This window comes from Rhinopithecus bieti, unplaced genomic scaffold (genome assembly GCF_001698545.2).
Source record: "Rhinopithecus bieti isolate Rb0 unplaced genomic scaffold, ASM169854v2 scaffold_2572, whole genome shotgun sequence".
In the NCBI taxonomy this organism is placed as follows: Eukaryota; Metazoa; Chordata; class Mammalia; order Primates; family Cercopithecidae; genus Rhinopithecus; species Rhinopithecus bieti.
In genome coordinates, this window is record NW_016804595.1 from 3,610,325 (window position 1) to 3,636,281 (window position 25,957).

Sequence of the window (25,957 nt, forward strand, 5' to 3'; positions counted from 1 at the left end):
TAAAACCTACCTTCTTTTTCTGTTTAGATATCGGTCTTGCCAGCGGCAATGTGGAAATTTGTTCTTCGTCTCAGTAGAGGACATTATACTGATCATTTTAGGTAAAACAAAAATGTTTTATTGTCTTCTAAATAATAGTTTGTCAGAGGGAAATGTATTATACTCTCTTTAAAATGTGAATAAACTCAGGTGAGTTTTTCTTAGCTGGCAATTAAGAAATGTTAAACTGTTTGCAACAAACAAAAGATGCTCCTTTATATAAGGTAGAAGAAGTTTTCATATTAGAAGTATTGAACTGAGAGTCAAAAGAAACCCAGAAATTACCCTGAATTCCCTATCTCCCTTACCCAAAACACCCAGCGTTCTAAGTTCTGCACCTTCCTTCCAATCTACCCTTATCTCTCCAAGTCACACCCGGAGTCTTACTTCAGGCCTCTATTTCCTCTTGCTTGCATGGACCTTGGAAGCCATCTAACTGCTCTCCCTGCTTCCACCACTATCACTTGGCACCACCACAACTCAACTCTACAATTCTGTTGATTGGCCTATCTGAAACGAATCCAGTTATGTTGCTCCCTGCTTCCTGGCTTCCACTGCTTTGAGAATGAAGTCCAAGCTTCTCACTTTGCCATATCAGGGCTCACGATCTGGCCTTTGGTCATTTCTATTTTTTCAACCTCACTTTCCATCTCTGCACCCTCACCCCATGCTTGAAACAGCTCAGTATTCCCAGAAGTCACCTGGGCTGTTTTATTGTATCTTTGCTCAATCTGCTTTGATTATCCTCCCTCATCCTCCTTTCCCTTACCATTCATCTTCTAGATAGAGCTCAATGCTAAATCTTTGACCCTACTGGTCTTACCCACACAGAACTGACTTCTCCCTTCTCCAGGTCTCCTCTATATTCTGTAGAAATTTTTGGATATAGCATTTGTCATTTCTTTTTAAAGACAGGGTCTCACTCTGTTGTCCAGGTTGGCATGCTGTGGCGTGATCATAGTCCCCTGCAGCCTCTATCTGCCACCTGGGGTCAAGCAATCCTTTTGCCTCCACCTTCTAAGTAGCTGGGACCACAGGCATGTGCCAACATGCCCGACTAATTTTTTAATTTTGTGTAGTGATGGGGTCTCACTATGTTGCCCAGGCTGGTCTTGATGGAGCTCGTAGTCTCAAGCGATCCTCCAGCCTAGGCCTCCAAAAGCACTGGAATTACAGGTCTGAGACACCATGCCCAGCCCTATGTTTATCAATTTTTGTTGCATTTGTTCACACAATCATTCTTCACCTCTAGACTTAATTTACTTGAGACTAAAGTCGTATCTTATCTAGCAAGTAGTAATGTGTTTGGCATTTTTTTTTTTTTTTTTTTTTTTTTTGAGATGGAGTCTCACTCTGTTGCCAGGCTGGAGTGCAGTGGTGCAATCTCAGCTCACTGCAACCTCCACGTCCCAAGTTCAAGCGATTCTCCTACTTCGGCCTCCCGAGTAGCTGGAACTACAGGCACATACCACCACGCCCAGCTAATTTTTTTTGTTTTTTTAGTAGAGGCGGGGTTTTACCATGTTGGCCAGGCTGGTCTTGATCTTCTGTACTTCATACATATTTGTAGAAAGAAGGAGGGAATGGAAAGACTTGGGACAGAGATGTAACTTGCCAGATGTAAGAACTCTAAGAAATCATATAACTTCTCTGATTTTAAGTTTACTCACCTGTTAAGACGACACTACCTCTTCCCACTGCACTAGAGTAAAACCCTCATCCATAGGCTGCTAGCAACTTCTGCTTTCCTCTGTGCCCTTATTTCAGGCCCCCATCCCCTTCCTCCTCAATTCTCCAGAAGAACATGCCTTCTGATAGTTTCCAGAATGTATCAAGCTGTTTTCACTCTCCCCTGACACCACCCACTCCCGTACACACCGCCCTCGCACTTGCTGATTGCTCTGATGGGAGGTGCTACCCCAAACTTTGCAAGGCTGCCTGCTTCTCATCAAACACCACCTCCTCAGACAGGCTTCCATTCACGCCTCTCTAAAGTAGGTCTCCTCACATTATGCCTGATTTGTAAAAATTTCATAGTATTCTTGTTTCCTTTTCTTTATAACTCCATACTGTGTACTTATTTATGTGTTTACTTTTTCTGGTTATCTTTCCCCCGTAATATCAACTCCAGGAGGACAAAGATCACATTGGTCTTGTTCACTGTTTCACTCTGAGGTCCTGACATGTGTCAGGCTCAGAGTGCAGTATGTGAATGTACAGGAGGTACAGTATGTGAATGAAACTTATAAACTGAAGACACTATAGAAATGTGAAGCACGACTATTATCATAACCAGAACAGGCATAATGGAACCTGGAAAAATAGGTGCCAACTTTCTTTCTCCTGGAAAATGAATATGCAGCTTGATAAGAAGTTATTCATTTTCTGACTGTAGAATCTCAGCCTGGGTGACCAGTCCAGCAAGAAATGGCTCCTCCATGCCAAGGGAGGTGTCATTTCTTAACATGTTTTCTAGCAAGGCTGACTAAAATAATTGTGATAAAGAGGGTAACGTTAGTACTTTTGATATAGAAGCTATTTAGGCAGATAGTGAGGGTAAGAGAGTTCTCAGTGGAATTTCCTTTAATAAAAAGCAGTCCCTAAATCATTTCTTTTCTAACAAAAAGCAGCCTGAAAAGTCAAGCTGCAAACATAGATAAGCAAGCTGAAAGCTTGCATAGGTATATGCAGGCAGCTGCGCTAACAGAAAAGGGACACCTGGAAGTCAGGTATGTTCAATAGGGAGGCTGCATTTTCCCTTTTCTTTGTGTCACACGTGCAATAAAAAAGCATGCAACATGGTGCTAGCCAGGTAGAGAAGCCATCTACATAATGAAAGAGTAGGGTGGAGCGGCCAGATTCTTTGCACGCTGTGCAGACAGCACACCTGGCCCAAACTATCTCTTGTGCCCTATGTAAATCAGACACCTTCTCAAGTTCACCTATAAAAACTCCTGCACTTCGCCACCAACCAGAAGCCCCTCTCTCTACAGGAGAATTTATCTCTTTCTTTTGCCTCTTAAACCTCCATGCTTAACCTCACATTTTGTGTGTCTGCGTCCTTGATTTCCTTGGTGTGAGGCAATGAACTTAAGGTATTACCCCAGACAAGCAACGCTGCTTCAATTTCACTGATGGATGCGGGTAGTTTGGGCTCTGGGACACAGGAGCCAGCCATAGATCTTGCCTGAAACAATTTGTGGTATTTTAAGAGGTGATTTCATATTCCTAACATCTTCCTATGTTTCTTAATTGGAATTTATCTAAAGGAAGAACTATCTCTTCTCCCCTCTATTTATTTGCTCAATCATTTATTTATGAAAGTATAGATTCAGGAATATTTATTTACATTATTCTATGGGTTATGACACAATGCTATCATTATTGATTTTGTTGCTCAAATTGCTTCATTTTGGCCATTGTGAGCTCTTTCAGGTGGACTCCTGTGCCTTTCTGCATGTCCCCATCTTTTGTTGAGCACTTCTTTATTTTCCAGAATTACAACATATTCCAGACTCATCTTGTATTTTCCTTGCCCCAGCCTTGGAATCAACCACCAAGGTTTGAGCAATAGGTGTGCTTGTTGCTATTAGGGTACTATTTCTCTTTCCTGTTTCCTTACTTGTAATTTCTTTCCCAAGCATAAGAAACTTCGTCCTCATTGTCTACAATATGTTTCCTTATTTTGTTCAACCTTAGTATAAACATAAACTGGTTTTAGAATTTCTAACCCATACCTTCATGAGAAGCAACTAATACTATAACTATAGTATTTTCTAAGTTCATGATACCCTTGTATTAAATCACACTATCTGGATGGTTATTATCATGATGATGATATTTGGCTTTTGAGGCAAGGAAAACCTTTGCAAAAGGTATTCCCATATACAAACTGGAAGGTGCTTCATCTTCTTTATTCCATTTTCTAAGAAGTACATATGTTTGGAAGGCAGAATCAGAAACACTGTACTAAATGCATAGTTTATTGTACAGGCATAGTTTGGAGATACTGAAGTTATATTCCAGATCACTGCAATAAAGTGAATATTGCAATAAAGTGAGTCTCACACACATTTTTTGATTTCCCAGTACATATGAAAGCTACGTTTATACTGTACTATACTCTATTAAGTGTGAAATAGCATTGTGTCAAAAAAAGTACATCCCTTAATTAAAAATACTTTATTGCTAAAAAATGCAAACAATCATTTGAGCCTTCAATGAGTTGTAATCCTTTTGCCGGTGGAGCGTCTTGCCTTGCTGCTGATGACGGTTGACTGATCAGGGTGATGATCGCTGAAAATTGGGATGGCTGTGACAATTTCTTAAAATAATGAAATTTGCTGTTCTATTGACCTTTCCTTTCATAATATATTTCTTTGTACCATGTGATGCTATTTGATAGCAATTTATCCACAGTAGACCTTCTTCCAAAGTTGGAGTGAATCCTTTCAAATCCTGCCACTGCTTTAGCAACTAAGCTTGTGTAATAGTCCAAATACATTGCTGTCATTTCAACAATTTCATAGTATCTTCACAAGGATTAGATTCTGCCTTAAGAAACCACTTTCTTTGCTCATTCATAGGAAGTAGCTCCTCATCAATTAAGGTTTTTATCATGAAATTACAGCAGCAATTCAGTCACATCTTCAGGCTCCAGTAAATCATGAATGTTCCTAATGGCATCTAGAATGGTGACTCTTTTTCAGAAGGTTTTCAATTTACTTTGCCCAGATCCATCACAGAAATCACTCTCTATGGCAGCTATGGCCTTCTTACAAAATGTACTTCTCAAATAATATGACTTGAAAGTGAAAATTATTCCTAAACTCATGGGCTGCAGTATGGTTATTGTGTTACTAGGCATGAAAACATTAATGTTCCTGTACATCTCCATCAAAGCTCTTGGGTGACCAGGTGCATTGTCAATGAGCAGTAATATTCTGAAAAGAATCTTTCCTTTAATCAACAGATCTAAACAATGGACTTAAAATAGTAAATTGTGCTCTAAACAGATGTGCTGTCATCTAGGCTTTGTTCTTCCACTTATAGAACACAGGCAGGGTAGTTTAGCATAATATGTTTATTTGTTTTTGGAGATGGGGGTCTTGCTGTAATGTCCAGGCCAGACTCAAACTCCTGGGCTCAAGCAATCCTCTCACCTCAGACTCCCAACTATAGGTGTGCCACACCACCTCGCTCAAGATTTAGCATAATTCTTAAGGGCCCTAGAATTTTAAGAATAATCAATGAACATTGGCTTCAACCTAAAGTTACCAACTGCATTAGGCCCTAACAAGAGAGTCAACCTGTCCCTTAAAGCTTTGAAGCCAAGCATTGACTTCTCCTCTTTAGCTATGAAAGTCCTAGATGGTATCTTCTTCCAAAGTAAGGCTATTTCATCTATACTGAAATTTCATCTATCCTGAAATTCTGTTGTTTAGTGCAGCATCCTTCATCAGCTATCTTAGCTAGATCTTCTAGATAACTTCCTGCAGCTTCTACATCAGCACCTGCTCCTTCACCTTCATTTTTTTGTTATAGAGATGTCTTCTTTCCCTAAATTGTATGAGCCAACTTTGCTAGCTTCAAACTCTTCTTTTGCAGCTTCCTCACCTCTTTCAGATTTCATAGGCATTGAAGAGAGTTAGGGCGTTGCTCTGGATTAAGCTTTGGCTTAAGGGAATGTTGTAGCTGGTTTAATCTTCTATCCGGACCACTCAAACTTTCTCCATATCAGAAATAAGGCTGTCTTGCATTTTTTACAAATTATTTGTATGTTCACTGATGTAGCACTTTTAATTTCCTTCAACAACTTTTCCCTTGTATTCACAACTTGGCTAACTGGCACAAGAGGCTTAGCTTTCAGTCTATCTTGGCTTTTGACATCTCTTCCTTACTACGCTTACTCATTTCTAGCCTTTGGTTTAAAGTGAGAGACATGCAACTCTTACTTTCACTTGAAGACAAAGTCATTGTAGGGTTATTAATTGACCTAGTTTCAATATTGTTGTTTCTCAGGGAATAAGAAGGCCTGAGGAGAGGGAGAGAGTCAGGGAAAGTTTGTTTGGTGGAACAGTCAGAATGAGACGTGAAGCCAGCTGGACTTCCAGGGTCGAGTGGGGACTTGGAGAACTTTTCTGTCTAGCTAAAGGATTGTAAATGCACCAGTCAGAGCTCTGTGTCTAGCTAAAGGATTTTAAATGTGCCAATCAGCACTCTAAAAATGCACCATTCAGCACTCTGCGTCTAGCTAAAAGATTGTAAATGGGCCAATCAGCACTCTGTAAAAACACACCAATCAGTGCTCTGTGTCTAGCTAAAGGATTGTAACCACACCAATCAGCACTCTATAAAAACGTGCCAATCAGCACTCTGCGTCTAGCTAAAGGATTGTAAACACACCAGTCAGCACTCTGTAAAATGGACCAATCAGCATGCTTTAAGAGCTGTAACACTCACTACAAAGGTCTGCGACTTCACTCTTGAAGTCAGCGAGACCACGAACCCACCGGAAGGAAGCAACTCCGGACACATCTGAATATCTGAGGGAACAAACTCCGAACACACCATCTTTAAGAGCTGTAACACTCACTGCAAAGGTCCATGGCTTCATTCTTGAAGTCAGTGAGACCAAGAACCCACTGGAAGGAATACATTCTGGACACAAGAACACACACAATATTTATCGATTAAATTTGTCCTTTAATACGGGTGTGTTTTGTGGTGTGCCAAAACAGTTACAATAATAACATCAAAGATCACTGATCACAGATCACCACAACAGGTTTAATAATAATTAAATAGTTTGAAATATTGCTAGAATTACCAAAATATGACACAGAGACATGAAGTGAGCACGTGGTGTCGAAAAAATGTCCCTGAATAGACTTTCTGGGTGCAAGGTTGCCACAAACCTTCAATTTATCAAAAATGCAATATTTGCAAAGTACAGTAAATAAAGCACAATAAAACAAGGTATCCTTGTATATGTAATTATGCTTTACTATTTTGGAGATAATATAATTGTAATTAAAAACAGCTTGTGACATCATTCCTTTAGTTTTTTTTTTTGTTTTTTTGGTTTTTTTTTTTTTTTTTTTTTTTTTAGTTTAAGAAAATTATATCCCTCCTGGAATGCGAAGATATTAACATGTTCTAAGGAGGCATGACAGCTATGCTCAAGATTCAGGTGCTCAAATAATTAGAAAAGGTAAATAGCAGAGTTTTCAAAATGATGCCTGAACGAGGACAATTCCCATTTGTGCGTGGCATGCACACACACATGCACACACATGTGCAAACACACACATGGCCCAGGCCAATGGCTTACCTTTCCAATCAATTTTCTTACCTATTTAACAAAAGAAATGTATTCTTACATTTTCCTCTCTGTTTTAGCCATCTAACTATTGTGAAGAAGGAACTTTGTGAATTGATGTGTGCAGTTACCTAAAATATCTTGAGTACAGATACGAAAAATATTCTGGAATTTTCTTTTGCGATTGTCTTCAATGCTAGCTTACAAGTTATCCAAAATAATGGGTTACTTTACTTTATAGTCGCCTGTTATATTTATAGAAAATCGTATTCCGTTTGATCCCTCACTTTATCACCCTTGGCTCTGAATAACTTCTGGGTGTTTCAAATGTGCTTCTAAAGGGTAAAAATTTTCTATCCCTTAACGTATGAAAATTTGAGGATGTTAAGAATGCATTCTCAGGATGATGGCAATCCAAAGAGGACTCCCTTCGCCCTGGACTGCTCCTTTCCCCTACACAAGATTTTGAACAATTGCAACGTTGTTAAAATAACTAGTTGTTAAAACTCATCTCAGCTGGATGCCATGGTTTATGCCCCTTAATCCCAGCAAGGCAGAGAGTGGGGGACTGCCTGAAGCCAGGAGTTTGAGACATAGGCAACATAGAGGGACCCCATGTAAAAATAAAAAGTTTATCTGTTGTTCAAGGATACACCATTCATTTGGTGGTTTATTTAGGTTACGTGGTTTATTCAAACCTTGAACATCAAGGATAACTCAGAGGGGTGAATGTACTTAAGAGTCTTGATAATGTTTTTGTGAGTTGATCAAGAATTCTGTATTCTTGCTTCAGTTTTATGTTAAGAGAAATGGGAGTCTCCAAAGAATAAAGATGTACACTTGTAGTAACAAGCCAGTGGTGTAACAGACCTGGATCTGGCTTTGCTGATTTCCTCTACTCCCATTCTCTGTCTAAAATCCCTCAGAGACTTCATGGCAAGGCAATGATAGAAAGTTGTAGTGTGAGAGAATGCATGCCAGATAGGAATCAGAATATTCCTGGCCAGGAATCTGGGTGTTGATCAAATGTGGCAGTGCCTTTGAAAGCACTTGCACAGTGCCTGGCACCCCACCAGCACTTCAATGCTGATTTTGAATTTGAAATTTAGAAGTTAAAGCTATAAAAGTGAAGGCCTACTGAATTTTATATACACAGCTTAATAATGGGATAAAAATGCATGCTCTAAGAGGTCAGGCTTTTAATAACCCAATACAGTGAATCTCTTAATTCTCAATAAAAAGAGTGTAAAAAAGATGAAAGAATCTAGCCTATAATTATTCTGCCAGGTCATGAGGCATAAGCAGGTAATTTTAGAATGTTCTGTAACTGTACTTTAAACTATAGATTGCATTAAGTCAGGGTAGTAATTTTTCAGGTTTCGTATGGCAGGGTTTATTTCTGAATATAGAAATGTTCAATTCATCATGCAAAAATTTTTATATAGGTAGACCTCTTCACTATCCTAGTTTCTTTTATTTCCATCTACCCACACTCATTCACAACATGCATGCAATGTACATATGCATGCATGCACACATGCACACACGCAGGCACACACACACACACACACCTCAGTACAGGAAAATTAAAGCTAACTAGTCATATTGGTCATCTTTTGCCTTATAATTTGGATTTTAGGAAAAATAACCCTCTCCTATTTTCCTCCTTTTGAGAAAATTATAGAGAAATATATTAGCATTCTCAAATGTATTGGCCTCATGTATTTTCTTTCTTCCCTTGTATGTAAATCTTGTAGTCTTGCCAACGTTTTCTAATATTTGCATGTCAAACACAGATTACAAGCCCCCTGGGCTGGATTCACACTGGCCTCTTGGCTTTTTACAGAACGTTACACAGCCTTGTCCCCAGCTTGATGTTAAAGCAAATAATGCTAGCATCCTTAGTAAGGGCTTTGCCCTGAAAACTGAGGAAATTCGACCACAATAAACATGCTGAGAATAAAATCGGGCTCTGCTGTAATTATTAGGTCAGAGGCAGGTAAGCGCAATTATTTCTGTACTGAAAAAAACAGGTGGGTAGTAGCTGGTTCTGCAGTGAGGGGGCAAAATGCGTGAGGTCCAGGGATGTTCAATCTGTAAGCCCATATGTGTCCAACACCCACTTATTCCCTCCTATACATTTTCCCCTCGATGTTATGCCTTCTCTTTGTTTTTAAAAGCAGTCTTAAATTGGTTACCATTTTTTCCCCTTCTCATACTTCTTTCTGTGCTTATAGGCAAGGGACAGTAAATTAAGCATATCTAAGGATTTAATGCTCAAAATCACCTTGGATAATTGGCTTACGGGGTTGAGGCATGCTTTTCCCTCAGTCTCCTAGTATTAATGCTATTTCTCCTCAGAGGGTACATCTGTCAATAATTGATGAAGTCTTCTTGGGTAAATGAGCTGTTTCTTGGGACATTATAAATCATATTTGGAATCAAGTTTAGTTTCAAGCTGCTTTTAAAGTCTCGATGCTGTGCTAACTGAACAGAAAACATTAAATGTTTGAGGGAGTAGTGCAAGCTCTCAAATGCTAATGACATGAGCTGGACTTGAGAAAACAAATGGAATTTATACGCTCTGAGGCAACAAGAACACATCTGGCTTGTCAACAAGGCATATGTAAGTTTGGCAAGGGTCTTCCAGAAGGAAATTGCCTGAGTACCTACTGCGTGCTGAGCACTGTGTTTCATGATTCACTTGGGGCATCTGAGTTGATCCTCAGAACAAACTCATCTGGCAGGTGTTACTATGATTTCTACAGATGAGGAAACTGAGGCTCAGAAATGTTGATAACCTCCTCACTGCACACAGTGAGCAAGTGGTAGATTTCAAATTGGAATCAGTTGAATTGTAAAGTCTTTAGTATTCTCACTTCACCCCAAGCCAGACATGCTCTATGACACGGTCTTCATTCTATGTTCAGTGGTGTCCTGGTGATCTCTGTGTATTTGGTGTTAAGATTGAGGCCAACAGTCTCTTATGTTCAGTGGTGTCCTGGTGATCTCTTATGTATTTGGTATTGAGATCAAGGCCAACAGTCCCTTATCACTGAACTTTTTCCTGGTCTCTCAGCTTTGTTCCAATCAGTACAGATACACTTTTATCTGTTTTATATAGAGGGCTTTGGCATGATTATTTTTATTATTATACTTTAAGTTCCAGGGTACATGTGCACAACGTGCAGGTTTGTTACGTATGTATACATGTGCCATGTTGGTGTGCTGCACCCATTAACTCGTCATTTATATTAGATATATCTCCCAATGCTATCCCCCCCGCCCCCCACACAACAGGCCCCAGTGTGTGATGTTCCGCTTCCTGTGTCCAAGTGATCTCACTGTTCAATTCCCACCTATGAGTGAGAACATGCAGTGTTCGGTTTTCTGTTCTTGAGATAGTTTGCTGAGAATGATGGTTTCCAGCTGCATGCATGTCCCTACAAAGGACACGAACTCATCCTTTTTTATGACTGCATAGTATTTTACGGCTGCATAGCCTTTTTTATGGCTGCATAATACTGCATAGTGTTAAGACAGCATCTCACTCTGTTGCCCAGGCTGGAGTGCAGTGATATAATCTCGGCTCACTGCAACCTCTGCCTCCTGAGTTCAAGCAATTCTCCTGCCTCAGCCTTTTGAGTAGTTGGGATTATAGCGGTGTGCCACCATGCCCGGATAATTTTTGTATTTTTAGTAGAGACAGGGTTTGACCATGTAGGCCAGGCTGGTCTTGAACTCCTGGCCTCAAGGGATCCACCTGCCTCGGCCTTCCAAAGTGCTGGGATTACAGGCGTGAGCCACTGCACCCGGCCTGGCATGAGATTTTGATAATAAAATTTTGCTGCTAAAAGAAACCTGTAAACCACAGCTGTGTGAGAATAATAATAATAAAAAAGCCTATCTTATAAAGTAAGGCTATTAGCATATGTAAGAACATGACTGATACGTAAAAAATTGGGAAATATTTTGCTCCTTTCTCTGATTCAAAAGACATACTCAAAGAACATCCTAGAATTACTCTAAGCATTGCTGCAGGGTGAGTGCTGAGCTCAGAGTCAGAGCCCTAGGTTTTCACTTTTGCTCAGACATTATCTTACTGTGTGCTGTTACTTCCTTTTCCTCACTTTGCACATCAATAGGCTGGAGATGAGAGTACTTGCTCTAACAACCTCAGATCCTTATTGTGATCACCAAAAGAGAGGAAAGATTTAAAAACTAGTTTGAAAAAGAAAGAACATGCCTAACATAGAAGATATCACTATGATTAATACTGCATTTTCTATTTTTTTAGGAGGTTGAAAAATCACTAGTAATTTTTCTGAACATTATAGTTCAGATTTGAAAGGCAAAATGTTAAGAGTGGAGGGTATTTGGCATGGGACAGATGGGGACATAAAAGGCATAAAACCATTTTTAAAAGCTCATTCAGAATAATTATTTTAGAGATAATGGCTTATTAAGTTCATAATATCAGCCCTTGAGTTCTAGTTATTCACAATATTGGCTGCTGCTCATTTTTGAACTTTCTAATGAAAAGATAGAATATGAATCAATTTGCCTCATTTTTTTCCAATCTCTCTTAATTGTCAGGGCAAATATACACTAGATTTGAAAGAACAAAATTGCTGACATGAGACTAAAATTACTATTTGACTGAATGCCGATTGAGATAAGGAGGAATTGTTTCCTGGATGCCTCTCTGCCCATTATTCCTTCTTCGTTCCCCTCCTTTACACCTACTTTTCTTTCCTCCCTTCCAGCAGACATTTGTTAAACACTAATATGGGCACACATGAATTGAATATATTGTCTGCTTCAGAGGTTCTCAGTCCAGCATCTAAATAAATACGCACTTCACTGTGATGTGAACTATGCCAGAAGCCTATCTTCACCTTACTGACACCATCACAAACAGCATGGGAGCCCAGAGGATGGAATGCCCAGTTGTTGCTGGGGAAGTCCAGAAAAGTTTCATGGTGAATATTTAGCAACTAACAGCTTGAGCCATTTCCTCTCTACATTCCAGCTTCTTTGTTTCTAATCAGTTCCATTTCAACCCACTTGAAACCTACTCATGCTCTTGAGCCTCGTGAGTACAAGGATGTTCCTCTGATGAAATTCTGAGAACTTTGTCTATCTCTTGCTCTCTTGGTCCCTCTTTCTAGCTACATATTTATTTTATTTTATTTTTTACCACACAAAGACCCCAAATCTGTAGATATCTACCTCCCTGATTCTTTCTTTCCTTTATTCCTCTATATTCTTCCTGCTCTATACCTCTTCTTCTTTCATCTGTTTCTCATGCACTCTCTCTCCCTGCCCTCCTTTGGAGAAGTTAGGGACAAGAAGGTTGGATTGGTTATGGGAGACCTGAGGAGAATGTTTGGGGAAAGTTGAAAAGAAAACAAAATTGAGAACCAATAGTTTAATATTTTAACTCCCCCCCGCCCCCGCCCCACTGCCACTTTACTGAATCCTCTCTAGATTTTCCATAATGTTCTCAAATTCGATTTTCAGTTACTTCTGGCACTGAGAGGAGGAGCAAATAGTTTCTAAGTAGTATCTAAGGGGGCAAGCCCTTCTTCCAGGTAAGAATGCAGCTGACAGTGCTAGTCTGGATTGTGTAATTAATGTCACTTGGCACAACCAGACCTATTTAAGAATTTTGTTTTTGGAGGCATTCTGTCTCTCTGTCATTTCAGGGCAATAGCTCCAACAAGCACTTTGACCTGAAGCAGAGGCCAGATCTGCGGCACACTTAAGTGTAAGGGCTGTTCACTATGAATTCAAATAAGAATTAAATTACAGAGAAAGATTGAAATGAAAATTGCAGGTGATTCTGTCAGCCTACTTTCTATCCAGCCAGCTACCTAATCATGTCCCCTTTTCCCTGCTGGGCTATTTTTTTTTTTTTTTTTTTTTTTTTTTTTTTTTTTGCCTTCTTGAATTCAGGTAGTGGGCTCACACTGTCATAGCAGGTCCAGATCAGCAGGAACATGTCTGAAGGTTTCAGAGTTATCTCCTGGCAGTCTACAGAGGCACACAAAGCATGCGGTCTTCGGAGCCAGGCTGCTTTGGCTCAAATTCTAGTTCTATTCCCTGTTTTCTGTGTGAGCTTGCATAAGTTACTAAGGTCTCTAAATGTGTAAGACAGGACAAATAAAATTATCTTTATTCCAGGGTTGTGTGAGGATTAAGTAGAGTAACAATTAGCTCTGTCTAATTCATGACGACAATCCCTTGCATTTATTGAACACTAAACTTTTACTATGTATAAGACACCTACAGAAACAAGTAAGAACATTTATTACACTGAATGAGGATAAAACTTCCCCTGATTCTTCTACAGTTATATTACCGGAAGGAGGGCCTTGCATATAATTGTATAGGTCCTTGGCATTTTGAACAAAGAATTGGACAAAACACACAAAGAAAGGAACAAAGGAACAAAACACAGGAAGGAAGCAGCAAAAGCAGGAATTTATTAAAGCAAGAAAGCACTTCACAGGGTGGAAGTGGGCCCGAGCAAGAGGCTAAAGGGCCTGGTTACAAAGTTTTCTGGGTTTTAAGTACTTCGTTTGAGGTCCCCGTTGGTTACCCCTTATCTGGAATGAAGGATTTGGTCTTTGGCTAATTAAAGGCTGCGGTGAATTGGCGCTCTATGCACATGAAGGGATGGTCCCTGCTTGGCCTGCGGCCAATCCAAGGCACTCTCCCTTTCCATCTGAGATGTGGTGGAACGGGGAGGGCTTTAGGGAGAGTAGCCTTTGATCCTTTGGGGATGGGGTTTTTCCTCTTGGTTTAGCTTTAGGATGTTTGCATTTAATTGGCCTTACATTTGCATTTAATTGGCCTTCCCTGCTCCTAGACCCAGGTGTTTTCCTTTTGGTCCAGCTTTGGGAAGTCAGCAGGAATTGGCCTCAGATTCCCTGACCCCAGAACTTGGTGTTTTCTATTTTAGGAAGTCTCAGCACAAATTGGCCTCAGATTCCCTGCCCTAGGAAATCAAGATGTTTTTCCTGAATTCGGCACGAATTGGTCTTAAGTGCCCTACCTCCAGAATCTATTCTCCTGCCTCAGTTAGGCAACCCTACTTTGGTGTTTGTACAGGTGAATTGAAATAACGTTTTTTTGTATTTGTTTTTCTTAGAATATACTAGGTAATCACGCTAGCTGACAGTGAGTCAGACCCTGAGAGGACTGTTTTACCTTCAACAGCTCATTTAATTCTCCCCAAAATTTTGCAAGGTAGGTGAAAATAATTTCATAACAAAGATGGGACTAGTGAGGATTGAAACATTAGGTAGTTTGTGATTTATACTTAGGCCTGTCTGCTGCAAAACCTTTGCTTACCTACCACACTATGGTTTTGATCAGCCAGTTATTATCACTAGATAGATCATCTTTTCTGAAATTGCCTGGCACTTCCATAGTAGATTTTGAAATGCTCCTTTTCTAGCTCTTGGGTACTTATTCAAAATTCTGAATGTTCACTTATTTTTCTGCATACTCAGGGATTATATCCTCCTGGCTCTTTTGCCCATGGGAAGAGCCCTTTGCAGATCTAAACCTATTTAGTCTCTGAGATCTAGGTCAGAACCTATCTTGTTTAAGAAACATTTCTCTAGTTAATATGTATACTCTCCTTAGTGCCACAATGATCTCCCACTCTATGAATTCTTATTTTTGCATTTTGAAGCAATATAACATGATACAGCACTTGGTCATTTTTATATTGAACTAATCACAATAAGAACACTTATTGAACACTTGCTTGATGCTAAACTCTACAAAAATTCTTTCACTTAATCTCACGAGAACTCTGCTAGTTTAGTATAACTGTTATGCTCCTAATTTTGTAGAAGAGAAAATGAGATTTGGAGAAATTCAGTGATATGCCTAAAGCTACAAATATGATGAAGTCAGGATTCAAATGGTCTCACCATGGAGCCCAATCTCCTACTCATTATTTTTTTGCCATCCACTTTATTCCTTTGTGCTCAAATGCAATGCAAGGTGGCCCCTAGAGTTAATCATGTGCTAATTATCAAGGCACTCAGTGAGGGAAGGTTCATGGATCAGTGGGTGTTTTTTGAGTCTCTATATGGTGTGTGGGATTGAGGATGGTATAAACAGAGGACAATTCTAATTCCCACCTAATGCTCTGGACACAGGCACACCAAACTACTTCAGTCCACATGCAGTACTTCTAGGAATCCTCACCTGTCGAATGTGTGATGAGGAGCTATTGACTTCTAATAAAGACAGGGAGAAAATCGATGGATGGGTGTCCAATATCTTGAATTGATGATATTAAGGGCTCCACTACTCCATTTCTGGCAGTCAGTTGGATCCATTGATCTCATTTACCTTAACTACTTTTGAGAAAAGAGGTTTTTAGTTTCTTCCATCCCCGCAGACATGCATGAAGAAAATGTAATTTTCTTGAAAATATGAAGTTGTGTATGAAAGAGAAGATCATTAGCTATGAGGACGAAAAGATAAGGGAAATTACGATGTAACGTGGTTCTCTGCATGCAAAGTCAACATAATCAAGCCATAACTTGAGTGTTTACTCTATGTCAGGCATTACTCTAAGAAGCTTTCATATATTTAGCTCATTTAATCCTCACAACAATCCTATGAGGTTGCAATAGTTGTCTTCAGATGATCATAGATGTATCAACAATCATGAGAGACTGAAGAATGTGTCTATGTTCTCACAGGGCCAAGAGTCACCATTTAGTTTTTCTGACACAAGAGGCCAAATTCTAACGCGTTTGCTGTTACTGTCTCTAGTGGGCTGGAGAAGATGGCAGATAACTTCTCCTCACAGATTTTGAAGGCAATAGGAAAGGAAGGAACAGAGAAATAAATTACCTACCTAACATGCACTGGGCTCCATACATTGTGAAGGCATTATATATATCTACAATTTTTAAGGTGATAATTATTTATTCATTTTACAGATGAGCTTCAGAGGTTAAGTGACTTTCTCAATGCCACTTTGTTGGCAAATGGAGGACTCAGCTTTGAATCATCTTTTGCTTTGTATGTTACCCTGAGAAGTTTAAATAGGAGACCCTTCCTGCTTTATAAGATGCCTATAATTCATGGCAACATTTAAATTCTGTGCTTATTTCCATGTGAAGAACAGCTTATATCCTAGCACCCTATTTTTGTAGGCTTAATGAATAAAGTGTATATGCTATAAAAAAGATTCAATGAAAATCTGTGTGATGTGGCAGAATAAGAGGTCACTTACTGGATCAAGTTTGAAGGGTGGTGCTTTTCAGATTTTAACTTCTTTATTACCTTGCTATATGGAGAAGGGAGAAAGCTAGTTTTTCTTGCCAGAGTTTAGTCTCTTTAATGGAAGACTTGGATGAGATGGTGTCAATGTCCCTTACAATTCTACAATTCTGTGATTGTGTCAGGGCTGAATTGCATAAAGTCCGGGCTTTGGAAAGATCCTGGAGAGTATCAGTGCCATCTCCCAATCCTTCTACAGTTTTGCAGACCTATAACAGGCCTTTATGTCTCTTGCCTGGATTCTTACATCTGTCTCTTAGTTTGCTTTTAGATGTCCACTTGACTCAATACCCAAAACAAGCAGCACATTTGAAACATTCTTATATAACACAAGTTTAAGTAACCCATTGAAAAAATGTTGAACTCTCATGAAGTGCCTTACTTAACTAGTTTAATGACATCTCATGGGAACATGTAGAAATATCACAAATATAAGATCTGTGTCCAAACGTTTAGTAATGATGCATCCATACCTAAACCACTAAACACAGTTTTGACCAGGTCACTCCCCTGCCTAAAATCCTGTAATGGCTTCATTGAGTTTATAGGATAACATCTAAGCTCTCTCCTTGTTTTTTGTTTTTGTTTTTGTTTTCTGCCTTGTCCTTTGTGCCCAGAATTTCTTGAATACATCATGCTGTTTCTTGCCTTTGTGCCTTTTGTCTTCTGCCTAGCATAACTAGCCTAGTTCCTGGCTTGTTTCTTTTAATCTATTATATCTCAACTCTGTTCTTAGTAGATATCTGCCTTGTTTTCCAGGCAATACCATTGCCTCTGTTTACGCTGTCATTACTTATTGTACCTGTGTCTCCCACCAAAATTGGAGTCTATTAAAGGAGCAAGATCTGTGTCTCACTCATCTTTGTCTCCCCAGTAACTTGCGTGGTCTCTGGTGCACAGTGGATGCTTAATTAATGTTTGTTGAATGAATGAATATGTTGATTCCTCAGTGATGAAGAAACATTGGCATCTAATTTCTAAGACAACCTTCCTTACATGTAGCTGAAATTTCCTTCCCGATTGGCCCAAATTCTGGCCACTGAAATAATTCAGAATAATTTCTCTTCTTTTGGCACAATAGCATTTGAAGTAGTTGAATTTTGTTAAATCTTCCTTTTGCTAGGTCAAAGATCCCCAATTCTTCCACTTGTCTTCTTGTAAATACCCTATGTATCTCATTACTATCTTGGCTGGCCTCCTTTACTTGTGTTCTAGGTGACACCTGTGTTTCTTAAAAGAAGATGCCAACATCAGAACTAAAAGCTCCAGATACTGTTTTAAGTGGCAAGCAGCCCAGGGGAGTGGTCCTTTCTTTTGTCCTGTAAGCTAAACCTAAAAGTTATTTAAAAGTTAACATAAGGTAGCAACTTACTTTGGTAATATAATACATATGATGAAATATACATATAATAAAATATATTAATATTTTAAAATATAAAACATAATTATGACAAAAATAATGAAAATCTCTTGGTGCTTTTCTTATTAATCTTTTATAATAACATCAGAGGGCAAGTATTATTATCTTATTATCTTATTATCTCCCCTTTACAGATGAGGAAACTCAGAGTGGATAGAGGTTATCTTACTTTTTGAAAACTATAATAAGAAATTCTGAGTGGCAGAGACATGATGGGGTCCTTGATTGACTGTAGATTTGTTTAGCACAAGTCCCATATTTTAAACCATCGCACTATAAATGGATGCCCCACGAGACTTCCACGAGCTTTCTGAAACTAAGTGCAAAATGCTATGTAAAAATATGTGTTTCGAAGGTAAATGTACTCAATTTTTATCATGTTCCCAAAGGAATGTTTGCCCAAAGAGGTTAAGAATCACTGTATTAAAGGTAGACTGACATTGAGCTTGTAGCCAGTTCAAACAATGAGTTCATTTTCCTATACATTGCTCTTAAATTTCTTCCCTTAAGTTGCATAACTGGTTTTCTGAACCTACATTTGGCATAGTAATACGCTTAGCTCTATTGCATTTAATCTTACCGGTTTCTTCTCCTTCAAGGCTATTTCTTTTTATCGCACCTCTGTTATTTAACATATTTGCTATTCCCTCAAATAATTTGGCTGGCATTCTCTCTTGATCTGTATCTAAATCATTGCTGAATGTGAGGGCTGACCCAGGGGAGGGCAATGGCTGTTGAAAATGGTTTGCAGAGCCTGTGTCTCCTCTGCATTTGTTTTTTCCCTCGGGTTGCTTGGGGTTTCTCTGGGAGTAGACAGAGGCAATCCTCCACATATTAACAACTAAATAATCTGCTGTTTTTAACCAGTGGCAGTCTTTCTGAGTCTCCGAGTCCCGATTTCCGAGAATCTACTCTTTGTGCCCTTTATGTGATGCTCTGTCTCACAGGATGGGATTTGATCTCAGCATTCGTGCAATCTTATCTCACAGCAGCCTCAAACTCCTGGGCTTAAGTAATCCTCCCACCTCAGCCTCCCAAGTAGTTGGGACTACAGGCATGTACCACCATACCACATCCTAGATGTGGTAAATTTTTTTTTTTTTTTTTTTTTTTTGTAGAAATGAGATCTTGCTATGTTTTGGCATTCTTTATTAAACATGTTAGAGTTCCATAGGTCCTTTCTTCCATCAAGGTCTTTTAGTTAATTGTTTTCTCCTTGTAACTCTTTTGAAGCACATCTCATCTCCTGACTTACCCTCTGGGCCACCCCTAGTGAGTGCTTTATTTTTATTTTTTGAGACAGGGTCTCGCTCTGTCACCCAGGCATTGGAGAGCAGGGGAACAATCACAGCTCGCTGGAACCTCCATCTCTCAGGCTCAAATGATTTTTCCACCTAAGCCTCCAGAGTAGCTGGAACTACAGGCATGCACTACCATGTCTGGCTAATTTTTTGTACTTTTTGTAGAGATGGGGTTTCACCATGTTGCCCAGGCTGACCATGAACTCCTGGGCTCAAGCATTCCTCCTGCCTCAGCCTCCCAAAATGCTGGGATTACAAGTGAGAGCCACCGCACCCAGTGAGTGCTTTCTGAGAAACCAGGCCCGTGTCTAGTATCAGATTATGAGACCTACCCCAATTTATTTATTCCTAGTCTTCAAGTTATTTCAAAGGCAAATAACTCTTATATTAAGTGTGGCACAGATATAAGTCTTTCTTCCTATTTTCCAACAAATTTGCAGTATGGGCTACATAGTGACATTAAGGACCTCTTCAAGAATACACATTTCCAATTCCTGAGGAAAAACCAATTATCAAACAGCTTTAGAGTTTTCTGCCAACTTTAGACTAATCTCTTATTGCCTCTGTGATCAGTAATAGTCTACATATTTGCATTATTTTAAAATCTTTTAGGTCTCCTACCTACATTTCATCATCTCTGACTTTTCTCTTTGGTAACAACAAATGGTATTTGATTCTATATTCATGATTTATAGCTTTTTATTTTACATAATTGTTTCAAAATGATTATTTCTCATCAAAGGATATATCTAGAGATTTATTCTGATTCCTCCATTGAATCTCTCCCTTTATCTAGTAGCATTTTAACCTATTTTTTCATGAGAATCGTGTCATATTTTTGTCATTACTTAGAAACGTACTAAGTATTGGCTCATGTTTCCCTTTAATAGCCCTCAGTGTCAACCCTAGCTTCAAAAAACTGAAGAGCTAAGGTGACTCCATAGCAACCACCAATTTGCTTATCCCTTTCTAAGTTCGATGACACCTGGCACCTTGGCCTTTATGCTGGAGAATTATAGGGAAGATGTTTTAAATGTTACTGTTTCCATTTTTTTAAAGTTTTTATTACACAGTGGGAAAAAAAAATTAGGCTTGGGTTTGAGTCTCGGTTGGATCACTTACTAGTTTTGTTGCTGTGGGCACCTCACTGTACTTCTAAAGTTCTCAATATTCCCACATTTAAAATGGGTTAGCGATGCCTACCATACCACTACACAGGGACTGTCGTCAGGAATGAGGGAGACGAATATGTAAACACTTTCTCAATCTCACAGTACTCTGTAAAGCAGAAGGTACTGTGTATTCGGGGGAAGTAGAGATAATTCTATACTCTTGTCATTCGCAATCATTCTTAATACTTCTTTTAATTTCTGTAATTAAAGGTTCTTGAATTCCTATTTTGGCTTATCTCAGTGCCATGTTCCATTTCATCTTCTCAGTCTCCCTCACTGAGCAGTCAGGAGCTTGTCCCTAATTTGAAGTTTCAGCTAGCATTTTGCTAGTGCCCAAGCCAGTGTGTACTCCAGCCCTGCCCAAGCCCTCTTGGTGGACAGAATCCTAGATGTGGTAAATAGCATGACTTAGCCTTGATTCTCACCTCTCCTTGCATCCACTCTTTGCCTTGACTCAGGCTTTAAGCCCTGTAACTTGCTTTGGCCTCTAGGATATTAATGGATGTGATAGAAGCAGAGCCTTGAAAACTGTGACAGGGCTTGCTCTATCACTCTCATCCTTTGTTAATGACAGTGTGAACATGCCCAGGCTAGACTGCTGGTCCCAGGATGAATAGTGACACATGGATCAAAGCAGAGTATTCCTGTCCCCCTAGTTGAGATCAATGTAGATTAGCCAACACCTAGCAGTCCCCAGATACGTAAGCAACCCCTGCCAAGATCAGCAGAGCCACTTTGCTGACACCCAGCAGGTCCCCAACATGTAAGTATAATAATTTATTGTTGTATGGCTCTGAAATTGTAGGGTTGTTTGTTACACATTTTAATTGTAGCAATAAATACACTAGATGTCATAACCCCCTGAGTTCCTGGCTTTAAAAACAGTAGCCTCAGAGATTAAGATCCTGAAAAGTACTATAATGGGCCAAACAGAAGTATCATAATTCACAGAGGCCCAGAGAAATAAAAACTAAAATGCTATTAAATATATTTTAAAATCAGATTCTTCAGCTTGAAAAATCTCTCTGGTGGGTAACCCATCTCTTGAATCACCTTCAATGATTAAGGAGAAATGACTGTGGCATTGTGATTTGCTGAGACAGGTGCTCGTATAAGTGCTATGCTATTCAGAAGGCACCACTTTTTAAGGTTTTATACTGAGCTTCTTAGCCTAAAATTGAACATATTTTTTACTTCCATTTTCCTCCCTTTCTTTTTCAGCAAATGCCAGAAAAATGATTGTGTCATTGCTGGCCTCTTCACCAATTACCACAATACTTAAGTACACATTTTCCAGATATATTTTCTAGTCTGTATATGGATAAGTTACACATATTTGATTTCTCTGTCCAGCCCCAATTGACCCACTCATGTGGTATACAAAAGAGAAATACATTATTGATGGTGGAAAAAAATGTAAAGTATTGCTACTCACCTACTTCTACTGACTTTTCGTTGCATAACCCTGACCCATTATGTAGTGAGGATGACATTCCACATCGGGAGATTTGGGATGGAGTACATAGCACAGTGGAGCTTGACAAGAGGACAGAGAAATGAATGTCAAATTGCTGACCTTTAAAATTAAAAGTTTCTATTAATCTTTCCATAATCTCTCTTCTCTGTCCTTCCCTCTATAGATAAAGATGCTCCCAGCTGAAGAGAGGGAAAAAATATGGAAACGATTAAAGAGAAATAGACACTGGTTTTAGGGATGAGCCCCTTTTTGAGTCAATAAGTAATGAGCCAAGTGTTAGGCAAAGAAACTGTTAGACCCTCAGATAAGTGTAAGTATAGAGGAAACAGTGCTGTAGAAGATAGTGACATAGCACACTAACATTCAAGCTTTGCTTCTCTTCTGGGTATATGAGACATTGTACTTCTCCTTGAAGATAGTGACTTGCTTTGGCCACTAAATTGTGAATGAAAGTGACTTGAGTCATTTCTGTGTTCAAGCATGTAATCACTGGAGCTAGACTTTCCAAACTACTACTTCTTCTGACATCAAGACAGAGGTCATGGAGAGTTTTCTGGAATTGTAATGGATTTTATATGAGTGAGGAATAAAATTGTGTTGATCTTTTGGGTATTGTTTATTACTGTAGCATAACTTCCCCTATCTGTGTTCTGTTTCCCATCTGGGTGGCTAGAAGGGAGAGACACACAAAGATCTCAGGCCACTCAGCATGGGGCAGTAGAGCTGAAATGACTGCATTTGTGTCAAAGATAGAGAGGGCTTGTTCACAGATCCTAATTGTTCTATTGCCCCAAGACGAAGGGCAGCAACTACCACATGTCCCTAATAAAAGTGTACTTTTCAGCAGATGGAGAAATCTGAATTTCCAAAGTGTTCTCAAGGTCATGACAAGGGGATGAAACCATGAGTGGTGGCATGGACCATTCAATCTGAGACCCACATGAGTTCTGGGATTTGGCCACTTTCAGTGGAAGCCCATTTGGGGGTGGCAACACTAAGTATAAGATGTTATGATTGCATATATCAAGAGTTTTCCACCCTGGACAACCACAGAGATACTTTCTCATATATGCTACATAACTGTGTAAGCACTTGAGTTAGAATTAACTGCAGAGAGAAGGGAGAAAGGGGAAAGTTTGCAATCTGATTCAGTGTAATGCTGAAATAAGAAATTACTGAAGTGGTTGGGTTTACTTGGAAGTGACCAGATCAATTGTCTATCAGGAAATATGAAGGGCTTGAGGTAGAAATCAACTTCAGTTATAAAGAAAAAGCTCTAGTTTTGAACATCTGAGGTTGTGGTATGAAAATCAGGCATACTTCCTATTTTTGTAAGAGGATTGAACAGAAGACAATTTTAAAAGAGTGGGATCTAATGATTTAATATAGAAACACAAAGCCATGCTATTTCACAACTTGGTGTGGTTGATGAGGAATTGTTGTATGACTTCACTTGGTTAGAAGCCTGCTAGGCTTCTCGAGAACATAGACCTGACTATTGCCATTGGGCATGGGATTATACCTACCCAGCTGCTCTCATATGGTCTGCCTCTGTGGCTCAAACACTTCACCCCTGGATTATTGTGATGGGTGGGTCTCTAGCCAGGTGCTGGCTTCTTCACAGATAGACCACTTTGCCAAGTGATCAACCTGCCCAATGAATATTAGTGTTCAGTGACCCATAACACTGGGCACTAGTGTTGGGTGTGCCAGATTATTTTTTGTTGGTTAGTACTTCTTTGTTGACTTACCTTGAAAATAAAAGTATTTTAAAATATGCACATGAGATTAAGATATCCATAAAGGTACAGAACAATGCACTCATTTATATCATGCTACACATTTGATAAGCACTCATTAGAAAAATAAAATTAAGTTGCAAATGCTCTTAGATTAACTAGTTAAAATAATCCTTCCAATGCTGAGAATGTGGCAAAAGAGAAATATAGTATGCCTTGAGTGATGTAAGAATTTCAATAGAAATTGAAATGTGAGCAATTTCCTCAGTTTATTAATACAGGGCCTTCATGAAATCTATTTAACAGCTTCATGAAGAAGACTTATGCATACTTGGCAGATGATGAAACTGAGATACGAGAATAACTTCTCCAATGTCATGTAACCAGTAAAATAATAGAGCTGTTCTTTTGTTTCTAAAAATCATCAGATCTAGCTCTCTAGCACGTTTCTGTACAGACTTCATACCAATTTGTGTGGTGGTTTGGATTCCTTCTTCATTCTTACTGGTGTTCCTGATAGGTCAGATTTCTTTAGATAGACTTCCATGAGATGATCAAAGTTTTCATTCACTTTTTCTTGGGTCAACTGTTGTGATAGTGGCAGCTTTGGATGCTGAATTCAGAAAAACGAAATGCCCATTTAGGTTTGTTTTAGTCAGTGGTTCTCAGACTTGGCTGTACATGACAATCAACTGCAGAGCTTTCCAACCATACTGATACCTGCTATCCACCTTGGTCCAATTACATTAGAATCCCTGGGGGTGGAGCCTTGTTCTTTTACAAAGGATCCTAGGCGATTTTATTGTGTAGCCAGGGCTGAGAACCACTGGCTTAAGCTGACTTTTCAACACACTGAAAATCAGATTCTAACAGGATAAAGCAATTAACACAGGTGCTAAGTCAATGCACTCAGCATCTTATCAAAACAAGTAATCATCAGTAAGAGGTAAAGACAAGAACTCTAATCAGTCATTAAGAAGGACCACTGTGATCTGTAACTCAGGATGTTATTCCGGAACTTGAGAAATGAATGAGCTCTCAGTTGTAGTATTGGCATTGAAATCTTATATTATTTCAGATTTTTAAAATGAGAAGAGGGAAAATAGATGATGAAACTGTTGGGACTGATGCTTTGGGATTTTCCCATGCTTTCGTATTTATGAAGCCAAGTGTTTGATCAGGAATGGGATGTCTGTGTATAATAAAACCGCAGTCAGAGAGGAAGCCTTGTGCTCAGTGCCAGGGACACAAGGAAGCCAATTCCTGGCTGAGAAAAATTTGGAAAGACAGGACATATCTCAGGAGCGACCTTAAAGTAATGTGACTGAATCTACAATACGTTTAAAACTCAACTCGTCATTTTATAAAAGTAATATCTTGTGGTAAAAAGGTTGGCAAAATTAATCACAGTAGGACCTCCTAAATGCTAGATAAGTGTTACATCCCTCAAATCATATCCTATAATCTTGCCAAAATAAAAAAAGCTTAGCTTCCTCATAGACTATCATCTCCTGCCATGTCTCCCTTATCTGTGTCTGCATTGAACACCAAGTCATGTTAACTTTACCTTTTCAATATTATTAAATTCATTCTCTTCTCTTTATCGTCAGTGTCTTTAGTTTAGGAAACTGCCTTTTCTCTACTGGATCATAGAAATAGTCTTCTGCCTGCGTCTAGCTCTTTTCGAATTCTAGTTCCTCTCAGGCTAGAAAAGCCACAGGATGGTTCCCCATCGCTGGCTGGAAAGGTTCAAGATCCAAAATGTGGCATACAGCCTTCCTATTGTAAATTAAAACAAAATCCTAAGCCCCACTGACTAAATGAACACCTCTTGGCCAAGGTGACCCAATATACCCTTAAAAACTAAGTTACCGGCCGGGCGCAGTGGCTCAAGCCTGTAATCCCAGCACTTTGGGAGGCCGAGACAGGTGGATCACAAGGTCAGGAGATCGAGACTATCCTGGCTAACACGGTGAAACCCCGTCTCTACTAAAATACAAAAAATTAGCCGGGCATGGTGGCGGGTGCCTGTAGTCCCAGCTACTCTGGAGGCTGAGGCAGGAGAATGGCATAAACCCGGGAGGCCGGGCTTGCCATGAGCTGAGATCTGGCCACTGCACTCCAGCCTGGGCAACAGAGTGAGACTCCGTCTCAAAAAAAAAAAAAAAAA

General features: G+C 39.4%; 1 long non-coding RNA gene across 1 annotated transcript; it reads right to left on the reverse strand.

Moving 5' to 3' along the window:
• Positions 1-15,365: 15,365 nt before the first annotated feature.
• Positions 15,366-24,390, reverse strand: LOC108527817 (uncharacterized). The gene is made up of 3 exons (XR_001884938.1): positions 24,254-24,390; positions 22,007-22,107; positions 15,366-15,851 (listed from the first exon to the last, which is right to left on the reverse strand). It is a non-coding gene; the product is annotated as an uncharacterized LOC108527817 (long non-coding RNA).
• Between the last annotated feature and the right edge of the window lie 1,567 nt (positions 24,391-25,957).